Here is a 14949-nt window from a genome sequence, read left to right as displayed (position 1 = left end):
TAAAAGAAGTTTATCCCCATCTTTCAAAGTAGGAATTGGCTTCTGGAGCTTTTTCAGAATTTTAGTTAATTTCCAAAATGACTTTGAGTAGGGTTTTATGTCTTCTACTGCTTTGGCAAAATTTTCGTTACGAATGAAATTTAAACGACGTTTGATCTCTTTTTGAAGGTCGCAATAAATAAATTTCAAATAAGGATCTCTAGTACGTTGATATTGGCGTCGACGAATGTTTTTCAGTCGTATCAAAAACTGAAAATCATCATCAATTAAAGGTTGATTAAATTTATGTTTAACTTTGGGTATTGAGGCGGCTTCAGCATGGACTATTGAAGTTGTCAAATTGTCTACAGCCAAATCAACATCTTCTATTGTATTCAGTGGAACGTTTACATCCAAATTACGTTCAATAAAATTCCTATATCGCTGCCAGTCAGCTTTTTGAAAGTTAAAAGTCGATTTTAAAGGGTTTTCAATGGGACTTTGGGATAAAGAAAAAGTTACTGGAAGGTGGTCTGAATCGAGGTCCGCATGAGTAACTAATTGACTACAATGCTCGCCTAAATCCGTAAGAACCAAATCAATTGTGGAAGGATTTCTAATCAAAGAGAAACAAGTATGCCCATTAGAATATTCAACAGTGTAATAACCTGCAGAGCAGTCATTAAATAAAATATTCCCATTTGAATTTGATGAAATATTATTCCAAGATCGGTGTTTTGCATTAAAGTCACCAATAATAAAAAAAAAATAGATTTGTTTCTGGTGAGTTTTTGTAAATCTCCCTTCAAAAAAATTTTCTGTTCACCGCTACATTGAAAAGGCAAATATGCGGCAATAATTATAATTTTCCTCATAGAAGTTTAGACGGTGTCTTGTCCGAACCAATCCCGGTAACTGCTGGAGTGAGACAAGGATGTATTCTATCACCGCTACTTTTTCTAATCGTAATGGATGAGATTCTGATTGGATCGATTGACTGTGCACCGAACCGAGGATTGCCGTGGAATCCTTCAACAATGGAGCAACTGAACGACCTTGACCTGGCTGACGATATTGTTTTGCTCGCCCAAACACAACAAGATATGCAGAGCAAACTCGACGACCTCACCGAAAGTTCCAAGGCAGCAGGTCTCAAAGTCAATGTCGGAAAGACCAAGTCGATGGAGATCAACACAGGAAATCCCTCCAGTTTCATGGTAGCTGGGCAACAAGTTGAGAAAGTGGAGTGCTTCCAGTATCTTGGTAGCCAGATAACGCCTGATGGTGGTACCAGAAAAGACATCGAAACCCGGATAAGAAAGGCCCGATTTGCGTTTGCGAGTCTCCGAAACATCTGGCGGTCACGCCAGATCTCTCTACGAACGAAAATCCGAATCTTCAACTCAAACGTCAAATCCGTAATGCTGTACGGGTGCGAAACTTGGTGCACATATGCGGTAATGACGCGAAAATTGCAAGTATTTGTAAACCGCTGCCTGCGGAATATCATCCGCGCTTGGTGGCCTGGCAACTGGATCTCGAATGAGGAACTACATCGCCGGTGTCATCAAAGGGCGCTAGAAATCGAGATTCGGGAACGTAAGTGGAGATGGATTGGGCACACGCTGCGAAGAGATGAAAACGAGATTTGCAGAGAGGCGCTAGATTGGAATCCAGAAGGTCATCGAAGAAGAGGCAGACCCAGAAATTCGTGGCGGCGAAGCCTAGCCGCTGAAATCCGAACTGTCGACGAGAATCTTGACTGGGACCAGGTGAAGACGCTGGCTCCGGATCGTCAGCAGTGGAGGTCTTTTACCACGGCCCTATGCACCGGAGGATCGGCGCGGGATCATTAAGTAAGTATAGAAGTTTCTAATTCAATTCCAATTTTTTCTTAGACTTTTGTATTGAAAGAAGGAAGAAGTCTAAATTTGAGACGACTATTGATGACAATAGCTACACCCCCACCTTGTCGATCAAGTCGATCATTTCGTAAAATTTTAAAGAAAGCATTGCTTTTCAAGTTATTGTCTGGCTTTAAAAAAGTTTCAGTGATGGCAGCAATATGTAGGTATGTTTTGGGTTTTCAAAAATAAAAAGAATTCATCTTGGTTAGCCAGCATAGATCTGGCGTTCCAATTCATAATATTTAAACATCTATATGGATCCATGAGAGAATCGTAAAGTCATAATAATTAAAAGAAGTTTGGAAAGCTTCAAACATTGAATTTGCTTTCAACATAAGTTGCATCATTTCCATTAAAAGTAAACAGCATCGTATACTAAGGTCTCGAACACTTTCGCCAAACAGTTAAGAATAGAAATAGGACGATAATTTTCGACACAATGAGTGCTTCCGTTCTTTTAAACCGGCGTAATCGACGCCGTTTTCCACACTTGTGGGAACATTCCAGAGGACAGAGACAAGTTAAAAAATTTAGTAAGAGGAATCGCTATGGCAGCTGTGCAGTTTTTTACAAACAACGGGGGCAGATTTTCAGGTCCAGGTCCTTTTGAAGCGTTCACTGCGATCAATGCATCTTAGACTTCAGTGACAGATAGTCTAAGACTAGGAATATTTACGTTATATGGCGGTAAAAATGCAAGTTCAGTTTTTTCAGCGAACCGTATATTTTACCACATTGGGTGGCTATTTGGCGATCCCAAGAGAAATTTTTGTCGAAGATTATTCCAAGGTTTTCAGCATGGTCGACAAATGAAATTTCTTTTCCATCGAAATAGAGTTTGGGAGGAGAAGATGAGATGCTCGATCTATTGATAAAAATAGCTTTAGTTTTTTCAGGATTGATTGGAAGCAGGTTGGTTATCGTGAATTTTTGCTAAATCGTGATTTATTTTTGAGGCCATTTCAAGTACAGAAGATGATCCATCAGAGCACAAGTAGATTTGTACATCATCAGCAAATAAATGAACTAAACAAAAATTCAAAACTAAGGGTAGGTCGTTAATGAACAAAGAAAATAAAATAGGACCCAGAATTGAGCCTTGGAGAACACCTGAATCAACAGCTGAGAATTCAGAAAAAATGCCGTTGAAGTAAACGGATTGTGTACGACCCTTGAGGTATGAGTTAATCATATCAGCGGCAGATTTTGAAAAATTATATTTTATAATAAGTTTATGAATAAGCTTAGCATGTGCAACCCGATCGAAAGCTTTTGAAAAATCTAATAGAAGAAGGAGTGCACTTCCTTTCTTATCTAAAGCAAGTGCTAGATCATTATGCACTTTCATCAAAGCTGTTTCAGTACTGTGATTGGATCTGAAACCGGATTGGTAGGGCTAGGTGGGGTAATTATGAACAAAATTCCTTCATTTGGCACACTCACAGCCACCATAAGCTTATTTCTTATCATAAATTCTGAAAACCTGCCAATAATGAATGTTTCCGTGCTCTTCATCATTCTGTAGAGCAACTTTTTTCTTCTAGTCGCAACCCACGTCCTTGAGACGTCTGTTCATAATTACCCCGTCTGTTCATATTTACCCCCCCTGTCTAGGGGGTAATTATGAACACGGATTACGGACTTGGTATAATATTTTTGAAAAGTAACAGTATTTATACATTACATTTACCCATAGTAAGCAGTGTATGTAGATTTTTTACTTAAAAAAATATGTTCATAATTACCCCAAACCCTGTTCATAATTATCCCGAACGCTGTTCATATTTACCCCGAGACTTGACCAATATGATTTATATGGTGTCAGAAAATCTCAATTCAACACCAAATAATGAACACCAATTCAATTCATGTATAAAACTTAGAAAATAAACAAATGTAATCAAAATTTAGAGGTAAAACAACACAAAAAATAGCTATTTAGTGTTCTTTTGTATTGATTTTTTGTATCTTTTGTTTCGGTAGTTTAATTTTTTGTTGCATCTTTTTCGTTTTGATTGGTTTCTTTTTCTTTATGTCGTTGCAGATCATTTTTATGTGATAGGACCTCTCCATACGTGTGAAATTTTAAGCGAGTTAGGCTACTCGATAGTTTTTACATTTGTTTTAAATGTCCTGCGCAGCAAACATAAAGTTTTCAACAAAATTTCGTGGGTTAGGCTTTTCACGTACGTGCGAGATATCATGAAATTGAAACCGATACACATACAGAAAATTCTAATTTTTTTAAAGATGGTTGTATCCCAAAAACACCCATTAAAATCTTCTTGGATCAGCGAACAGTCATATTTTGCAAGGCTTGTCAGTTCTATATGATCGACTGTTTTGAAAAATATTTACACTAAATAATTTTTTTCATCACCTGTACGAAATTTCACATTATTAAGTAGCTCTATTTTCTCAAAAAAAAAAAAAAATCCTGCAGAAGTTTTCCTCACCAAACTGAAAGAGAAAATCTTTAACCAAAAAGTTTCCATTTTGTACTAAATTCAAAAAATGTATTCGAACAAATGAAGCTTGAAAAAAGTAACTAAGTTTAAAAATGAAACAGCAAGAACATAGATTTTGGATCTTTGTTATCCGAATGTAACTCATAAGCAATTATTCTTTGCTATAATTCTAATGCTCTGAATAGCAGCACGTTGTCCAAATAAACAGGAAAATTTATTTTTTGGATCTTTGTTTAGTGGACTTATTCACCTATTAAATTTATCATGGTTTTAGATTTTACTGTTTACCAAAGAGATTTAAAGTTTATAATAATGTTAAATTTCACGCGGTAATGATTTAAAGCTTGAGCAGCAAACCTTTTGTTAAAAAATGTTGAATTTTATTTTTAGTAAAATTAAAAATTTCTTCAAGTCTAGTTTAAAACCTTGTTATTTATCAATACCAAATAAACTGGTTTTGGAAGGACGTAAAACCTTTATTCGGTGTTTGAAAACTATTCCTGGGATACAGGTTTTCGGTTTCGGTATTACCGGTAAAACTATCTGTACGCACCACTAACTAAAACTGAGAAAACATTTGACTTCATTTTTTTTTTCAATCAACAAAAAGCAAGTACTGATCAATATTTTTTTTAAACAAAATGAAGACTAATTAAATTAAATTAAATTAAATTAATTTTTTTTCCAATTTTCTGTTTTATAAACTTTTTTCACTCTTGAAGTTTAATTCAGTTTTGATAAAATTGTGTTCAAATTTTTTTCAAAGATTGAAAAGAACTGGCATAGCTTTTTTTTCTAAATCCGAATCTCACTTTTAAAAGAAAAAAAAACAATTTCTCAAAAATTCAAAACTTAACACATTGCGGACCTAATTTAATCATGAAATTTATTAAACTTGGTCCAGTAAGATCCTAGGATATAGAATGCCGTGGGTTGACGTTTCCTGGCTAAGATTTCTTCACGGTCCTGTGTTAAGATCTTACAGAAGAGGGGAGGGGGGGAGGTTTATGAGAATTTTTTTACTAGGAGAGGAGGGGGAATCGGGTCTGAAAATGCGTGGGTAATAAATGAATGGCCCCCTAAGTTGATGAAATAAACATTTGACCATCAAAAAGCCAAAGAAATGTCAGGAAATGTGTGTTCATAATTACACCATAGGACGAAAACTATGGGGTAAATATGAACACTCATCTGTGAACCTGTGCGAATAAAATTTTTCAAAATCCAAACAAAGCATCATCAACCGGATGTAAAACAGTTGATAACAACATTCTAGCTGAATTTCCTATGATCAGATATTCAAAACATTAAACACTGTCCAAAACGATTTCCGTTTCACGAGGTAATGGTTTTTTAAAACATCTGAAATGATATCATGAGGATTTGAAAACAGAGCGGAAACAGCTTAAAGCTATCAATCGGATGTTAAACTACCACTTTTGGAACTTTTTGTGTTCATTCATCCCCCACACCAGCGCGTATGGCACTTGTTCGGAATTACCCCGTGTTCATAATTACCCCACTTGACCTGTAAGCGTCAGATAACACTTCCATCGAGGTTGTAGTGATTTGTCGCGGTTAATTGTAGTTTTTTAAATATCGCAGTGAGGGAAAATGATGGGTGATGGTTTTCCCCAAATAATGTAGTCTTCAAAGCCGACGACAGCGCCACAAGCCACCAGGATGCAGCCAGGAAGCTTCAACACCTGACAACCAGAGGGCCACTCACGGTAACCCACGCTGCTTGGTAACCACCCGATCGGTAGCGACGCCCGACGAGTTGCCGAAGGCGAAGCGATCGTGTCCGCCATAATGGGAGAGCAACGACCTGTACTCGCGGTTCAAGGACGGTCAAAGGCGACTACCTGGTGCTGGCTCACTTCCAAAAGTACCACAAAACTGCGAAGTGCACAACACAGCCAGCTAAGTGTTAAAAGCCAGACACCAGGTAAGCCATCAGACGCCTAACCGCCATTTTGTTCCCGCTGAAAGACGTAACACTAACGCCGGATTATTACACAGGACCCCTAAGTTTTGGCCAAAAGAAACCATTTGGCGGGACAGAAGCCAACTTTTGTCCCTGATCCCTGGTCCCTGAATCGGCTTTGGTTTGGTCACGATTGCCCGGATAGCCGTTATCATCCGGGTGATCATTGATTGGAGATTGTGGTCGGTTCCGAACAACAACACTCGGAGCGACCAATCAAGTTCTCCAAGCAGCTCCTTCCGCCACGTAGCCGAGAATCCCGGAAAGAATATCCCGGGTTCCGGTAGGAATTGGACCGGCAAAGCAGTTGGTCAGCAGCAGCAGCGTCGCCCTCGTCGAAGCTCCGCCATCTTCAAAACCGAACCAGGGCGTGGCCCTAAAAGGTACTGTAACCATCTGGGTCATTATAGGTCGTAGAATTGTTGTGGCAATTTCAAATAAAAGATCAAGAAGTGCATTTTTGGGGTTTTCCTAAGGTCAAAGTTCGAACTCCCTGCGATTTCCTTTGGTAAGCGAGCCGCCCTGAGGCCTAATAAAGGGAGTCCCTGTAACGCCGGTGGGGTGGTAGGTTTTAAACTTACAGACCCTACCTGTCAAGAAAATTATGATGATTGATATGATCACAAATTTGTTGCTTTATAAGCTTTTCAAACACTTTTGATAGCGAACTCAAAATACTTATTGGCCTTAAATTAGTTATGTCAGAAGCGTTAGATTTTTTTGGAATAGGAATAACTTTGACCTGTTTCCATGAGAGAGGAAATTTCGAGGTTTGAATTATAGTGTTGAAAAGATGGGTTATTAAAGGTAATATATTGTGCAGAACAATCTTGATAAGTATAATGGGAATATTATCTATGCCCACTGCATTTGAATCAATTTTAGCTATAGAATTTACAATTTCATACTGTTCTACAGTTCTAAAACGGAAACCATTAGAATTTTCAGACAACTGTGGGACTGTACAGCTATTTGCGGAAAAACTAGAAGTGAAAAAGAAATTAATTTCAGATGCAGTAGAATTTGAAATTGAAGCAGATGTATTGGAACTGCTCAACCCAATTTTTTTTAAATTATCCCAAAACTTTCTCGCAGGAATACTTAAATTTATTTGACGTTTATCCTGTTAAATTTTAGCTTTTGATATCAGAGTTGTCGCTTTATTTCTTAATAATTTATAAACGTTTCTATCACTCACAGAGCGAGAACGCTTCCACGTTCTATATGCCATATCTCGATTTATTATTGCCCTTTCAATGTCTTTATTAAACCAGCTATTTTGCCTAAATTTTCTAAATTTCAGTGGAAAATAAAGATCGTGTATTTCTGTTAAGAATCTATTCAGTATCTCGACAAGCATATCGGGATCATTTATGCTATAAAAAGGATCCCAATATACATTATTCAGATTTGTATGGAGTTCATTCATATTGAAATGCTTGTAGTCACGATACCAGTAACCGCTGCGCTCTTGATTTTTTCTGAAATTTAATGAAGCAATTAACATATCATGATGAGAAACGCCTGGCGCAGAAACTTGGCTAAAACAATTGACTTCATCAGGTGTATCAGTAAGAATTAAATCAAGTAAAGAGTTGCCATGCCTGTGGAAGAAAGTTGGTTCCGAATTTATGCAGCGCAGTGAGAGGCTCGAGATTGTTTCTTTAAATTTAGATATCCTACGAGTGTTTTTCAGTAAATCAGTGTTGAAGTCTCCTATGAAAAAACTGTTATTGCAATTTAACGAAAACTGTTGCACATGGTATTGTACGGTTTCAGAACAGTCAACATCTGGTGGGTTGTAATAGACTCCGAAGAAAAGATTAGCAGAACTTAAATGCAATTTCACCAAAATGAATTCAGTGGGATAACCCAAAGCGCTCCTGCTGTCATTTGATTTTTCAACTATATCAAAATTGATGGATTTTTTTATGTACACGCAAATTCCACCACCATGCCTGTTACGATCATTACGAATGAGATTGTAACCACTAATATCTATTACCTGATTATTAACTACATCGCTCAACCATGTTTCAGTCATGAAAATAATATCGACTTTACTTGAGCTAAAAATATTTTTAAGCTCATTGAACTTGCTAAGACGACGGGCGCATAAACTTTGTACGTTGAGGTGACAGATATTGAGATTATCACTCAAAAGAATGCTTTGAATCACCGCTCGAGTAATTGAGAAGTTCGATATTGAGATTATCACTCAAAAGAATGCTTTGAATCACCGCTCGAGTAATTGAGAAGTTCGTGGAGGTATCATTGCTGGAAACGCTATCCATTAGCAAAAACAAAAACGACTAAGTAAAAATTCAAGAAAGATCTACGAGCAGAACCTACATTTAGAACGACGAAAAGCGAAAACTTATGAAATCTAATTTTAATCTAATTTCAATTGTTAATTTCATTACATATTTATCATTAATACTCCAGGTTAATTCAACTATGAGTAGAACAGAACGTAGAAAACTGAAAGCTAGGTTCAATCTGTTTCAATCAACAAAAGATTTTACTTTATGCAAAAAGTGCGACAATAAAAACTACAGCACATTTGATTCCTCGTATAACATTGTTCGGATAAAAAAAAAATCATCGTTTAAACTCACGGCGTACAGCATCATTATTCCAGCGATCGTCTTCAAAAGCAGCAATAGCGTTCTCGAGACAGCCTCGGATCCCCCTGGATGTACAGCTCATTGGTGGCTCGGAAACCAACACCATATGGGCCATGGTAGTACTGAGTGCTAGAACCTTCTCATCCTGTCATCAGTTGCCCAGTAAAAAGTCGTCGTAGTCGTTGTTGCACGCACTAACATCAGCAGATTAGATAGCGCCTCTGGCCAGCTAAGTCGAGTTGAAGTGTTTGGAGTGGCCGTCTTGGTCTCGATAGGCAATCGGTAGGTCGGGAGGTGATTAAATGTCGTCTCAAAGAAAACATGCTGCAGTGGAAGGCTGTGCTCGGATGACGCCACTCACATCACTCGGTTATCGTAAACGCCTGGATGTAGACGAGTTTGATGTCATTTTAGGGAATGACTTCGGAAGGACTAGGAATCACGGATAGCTGAGGAAAGGAGTCACGGGAAAAGGGGAAGGAAAGTAGAGTTATACAAGGAGAAGGTTTTGATTTTTTTTTTTTTTTGAAGTCATGGTAGAATATGACTTCGGAAGGGTAAGGAGTCACGGGATATTTAGGGATTGGATTCACGGGAATAGTGGGAAGGAATTAGATATTTGCTAGGAAAGGTAAAGTTGACTTTTAGGAGCGGTAAGGGATGCTGGGAAGGAAACGAAAAACTTATTCAGGAAAGGGTTGCATTGCGAATAGCAGAAAGCCGATCGATGTTTTTTATAGAGATCATTTCTGCCTGGCCGTTTATTTTAGCGTAAACGACACCATCTCGGGTGCTTATTTTTTCAAGCTTGTTCAGTTTTTTTCAGCTTAATCGCCTCAACCCGTATTCTTCTGGTACTAGCTGAGAGGTTATCGTTAATGTATATGCGTTCTTCCGATTCAAAGCCCACATGACGTAGCGATAGCGAACGATGGTTTATGTAGCGTCTTTGGAATTCTAATTTGACACTTTTTAAAGCGAATTCACACAATATGAGTGGGCGAGAACCAGTTAGAATCGGATGTCTTGCCAGCCGTTGAAGGTTAACTATTGGATGATTTGTAAAACCGAGAGTGGTAGAAATCTTTTGGAACACATCGATTAGATTTTCTTCCGAGGTATATGGTACACCAGATATAATTACCTCACAAGACTTTGCCAACCGTTCGGAACACTCGGTTATTTCAGAACGTAAATCACCAACGGCTACCGTCAAACGGGGCATCATGCAACAGCGGGGTTCGATGCAACATTTATATAACACTACATTGAATCAATTTTTAATTTAATGTATTGTAATAAAGTTATCTTTTAATGATAACAAAATGATGATGACATAATTTCTCGCATCTTAAGCTAGTTGTCTTAAGTTTTTTATTTTTATGTAAAATTTGAAAAATCGAGCAATAAATGTACAAATTTTAACATGTTTTGAAGTCGAAAAAAACTTTACCCAGTATGACGGATCGGCTTGATAAAATTGCCTACAAACTTTTTACAGGTTTCCTCATGTTATACCAACATTGTTGGTGTAAAAATATTTTTCGAATAATCACCCAATTTTTTTAAATGAATATTTTTAAAATTCAGTTAGGTGTCTGGGGTTAAATGTAGGGTGGTCGGATTTACCGGTTTTTTTCAAATCCGGTATTTCGGTATTTGGAATTTTCAAAACCGATAAAACCGGTAAAACCGGTATTTTTCAAAGTATATCGAATTCATGAAAAGTTTCGTCTATGTAATTGCAGTAGTAATGGCATAAAATGCGCAGAATTTATAACGCAATAGATTTTGCAACATTTTCAATTGAAAAATATTGCATTAAGCCTTTAAATTATCATCACCCTCATGATAATCATGATATTTATCATCGTCATTTTATTATTTTAATTTTAAATGCATGCAGAAATAATAGAACTTTTAAATAGTTTGCGACGAATTTTTGTCCTTAACTCAGTAGAACAGTATTGACGAATACATTTTACAGATTTAGTAAAAGTTTTTATAGTCTTTCATGGAAATGATACGAAATTTGATATACAAAAAGATTTTCCGTTAAAAATGACTTAATCAATTACCAAACAAAACTCAAACACTGTCACAAAGTTTTTGGCTGACTCACAAAATTACAGATTATTGTTGTCTTAGATACGGATGTTTTCCTCGCAACCTAGGTCGTGATAGCATTATGTTTGCCTTTCCAAAATTAAAACAAACAAATAGAAAAGAAAATCTTTTAAAAATCAGTCACAATTCAGCAATTAATATAGTTGTTTGGATCTGATCTATACGCTCTTTGTTGCTATAATACTGTTGCTAATTTAAAAAAACTTTTTTACTGCTTTGTCGGAAAAAAAATGCTTCAACAGCATTAAAAATAAAAACAACAGAGTTTCATCAATTAACTTGAAAATATTGATAGAGAAATTTCATACAAATATTTCAACATGTGTTCAAATGCTGGCTCTATTGAAACTATTTAATTTTTAAAACAAAGTAGGAAGTTTCTAATCAACATTTTAGGTTTTTAATTTTTGTAAGCCCTTCACCGTTTAGAACGATTTTGAAAACCTTGGCCTGTTTATAGATAAAACATGTTCGCATCTTTTGACCAAATTCCAGTTTTCAATGAAAACTTTTGTGATATAATAACCAAGCAATCTTATTTTTTTTTTGTAGCTGTTTCTTTTTTCAGTCATTGTTCACTTGTATAGTCTTGAAATGTTGTGAAGTTTCATGAAAATATTTCATCTGAGTGAGAGATGGCAGCTTATCAATGCTTTTTTAAACGTCACTCTAGCTTCAATTCAAAAAATACATCGGCAAGTTTTAGCAACAATCATATCTCACATACTTAAACCTTGTAGCAAGGTTTATTGAGCTTAGAGTTTGAAACTGATTGAACAAAATATAAGTATTTGTACTCATACATTTTTGTTAAAAAAACATTAAGCTGTGTCAATTTTATTACAGTGCCGTTGATGAAAAGATGATGAAAAGTTGATGAAAAATTTACCGAAAATCCCGGTTTTTTACCGTTCCAAAAGTCGGTATTTCCGGTATTGGAAAATGGACGGTTTTACCGGTTTTACCGGTTTCGGTAAAACCGGTTAGACCACCCTAGTTAAATGCAACAAAATGCAAATCAAAGAAATACCTTGTAAATCTCGTTTCCATGTGTTGGAATATGAATGTTTTGCATCACGGGTTTGTAAACATTTAAATTTCATTCATCCAAACATTTATTTTTATGATTTCAGCTTGTAGAGTTTTTCGTAGTATTATTTAGCCCCTAAATGTATGCAGCATCCTTATTTTCAGAAAAAATGTGAAAATTTGTTTTTACAGACCCAAAAACTACTGCAATTGGTGTTGTCATGCGTAATGGTCTTTAAGGCATCGCAAATATATTAAAAACTATGAATTTTCGTACGTGTTCATAAGATTTTTCATTAAAAACACAGTTTGTTGCAAGTTACCCCATTTTCTAAGGAGGGTGAAAATCGCATGTTTTTAGAAAATTAAAAATAACTGAAGAAACCAATAATTTTTTTAACTACGCCAATTTGATGCCCCAGCATCCTTAAAACTTTTGATGCATAAAGGATACGATTAACTGTGAACATAAGCTTTTTAGAAGCCATTGAAGTTGAAAATTGTTGCATGTTGCCCCAGTTGACGGTACGTCAAGATTTTTAACTTGCTCGGTGCACTGGGTTCTAAGCGATGATAACTGTTGCTCGACGGAGTCGATCCGATCACTGAGTTGTGTGTTGAGAGAGATCATCCTGGATTCCATCCTCGAAAAGGAATCGTTGATTTTTTCCCAGAGCTGCGTCAGATTGATGACATCTTCGGAACCAACGTCTGTAAGATCCAATGAGGTACATAGAGAGGTGGTGAGATAGGTGCTGTGCAAACGTAGTAGTAATGTTTTTTTTCGTAAAAATAGTCACCATAGCAATGGGTGACGTCACTGCTGACCCAAGGAAACGACGAAGTCGACTGCTGGTGTTTTGGAGCTTGTCAAACGGCAATTTTGCCTTGAAGCTAAAACCAGGAAAAAATTATCTTCCAGCTGGGGTGGCAAGTATTGTGGGTGCATCGGTTAATTACGGTTTTATTACAATTATGTTTTTAGGTCACAGTCACAGGTCAATAGGTCACAGCAGTAGCTTCCGGAGCAAGTGTCGGTATTCTATGAAAAAAAAATCCGGTAACGTGGATTGTGAACAAACTGTTTTGGGAGTGATCTGGTTGAGAAAATAGTACTGAAGCAATTTTGGGATTATTCAGGAAGCTATTGACCAGGCTTCAACCCGACAAAATGTTCCAGTTTTGAATCGTCGGGCAGTTCCGTTAGCTCGGTTTAGCTCCGGGGCATGGCTTTTGTGAAGAAGAAAATGACGGATCTGTACAAAGATCGGTTTTCACATTTGGGACATTAATTCGAAGTTGACCGAATCTGATTCCAAAAGGGACTTTGCGAAAAAGTTTGACGAAGGAAAATTTCGGCGTCTTTTTCGGCAAACAGGAGGAGGAATTGATTCCTTCCACAGAACGTCGTTTATGCATGGGAATACCAAATCAACGCAGATGAAGAATAGGGGCATTTTAAAACTTTATCAAAGATATTATCATTTCTCAGATTTTTTTCCATACCGTGTCTTCCTATTCACGAAACGATTGCGGTGCTGATGGATTCTGCGAATTGATGCGTATACGTACGTTTAATTTCTGAGAAATGTACATTAATTCTATAATATTTTTTTTCTCTAGAAACCTCTCACTCAATGATGCATTTTTGTCCGGAAGCTACTAAACGATGGGGCATTGATGGTGTGAAACCGAATACTCCGAAATACTCAGGGCAAAACGAAAGCATCTTCAGATGGCATCTCAAAGTTTGGGACACTTCCGGTCAACTGCACAAAACTGTAAAATTCCGTATCTCGCTTTTAAGAAATTACTCGCATTTTTAACTTCGATAGAATACTCAATATTAAATACCCCATTCTCATGTCATTACTAAAATAAAACATTCGTTTTCCTTAGCTGTACTTCTATATTTGATTATGTTTCATCTATTTATGACGATTACTTCCTTTTCGTTTAGAGCAAACAGAACATCCTGGTAATCTTAATGTATTTTCTTTTATTGCATGATTTCATTGATTAGTTTTTCTTTTCAAGTAGCTTTTCAGTTTTGCTGAGTACTAAGTCGTTTCTTTTCGGAGTCGTCAGGGCAGTCGTAATAATTTGTATTTTTAATACAATTATTTGTATTAAACGCGACACAGAATAACCAACACAGTCTGGTAACGGGTGCTGATTTCTTGTTCAGCAAATAATCCACATCTCGGTAAAGGATTGATTACACAGTTGACGATTATCGTCACAAACAACCGCAAAGGTACAAGCTGAAAGTAATCAGAAGACAACCAAAGTAGAAGACAAATGAGGCCCTTGGAGCCAAAGGGGCATAAGTGCATGAAAGCTTATTTCGAGAAAACACGCTTTCAAGTTGTTGTCTTTGGCCATTTTCCATATATTTTTCGCAAATTTGAATTTTTCTTTGAAACGTAAAAGTGTGTAAAAAAATTTCAAAAAATGTGAAAAGATCATCAATTATAGTTTGTAATATGAAGCATCGATTGGCATCATTAATTCAAAATCGACCATTTTGTCACTTATACCCCTTTGGCTCTGAGGGTCTCAAATAGAATTGCATTCATTTTTTTCAAGCTTGGAAAACTCGAAAACATACTTACATTTTCCCATTGATGCAGTATTTAAATATCAAGCAAATATTGGAAAAGCCTCCTGGGACATCAAAGTCGGACTCGTTTGCATCTTGCCCGAAAAGACCATTCTTCGCTGTATGATACGAATGAACTTTGACGTTCTGTTGCAATAACTGGGTTGAATTTCCTCCGTATTTTTAACGGAATAGTTTTAAATTGTACAGCTTATGTTTCGTA

General features: G+C 36.7%; 1 pseudogene; it reads left to right on the top strand.

The window, feature by feature from the left end:
* Positions 1-6166: 6166 nt before the first annotated feature.
* On the top strand, positions 6167-14000 carry LOC129742804 (uncharacterized; annotated as a pseudogene).
* Positions 14001-14949: the final 949 nt, after the last annotated feature.

This window comes from Uranotaenia lowii, chromosome 2 (genome assembly GCF_029784155.1).
Source record: "Uranotaenia lowii strain MFRU-FL chromosome 2, ASM2978415v1, whole genome shotgun sequence".
Classification (NCBI taxonomy): Eukaryota; Metazoa; Arthropoda; class Insecta; order Diptera; family Culicidae; genus Uranotaenia; species Uranotaenia lowii.
This window is presented reverse-complemented; position numbering and strand designations above follow the sequence as displayed.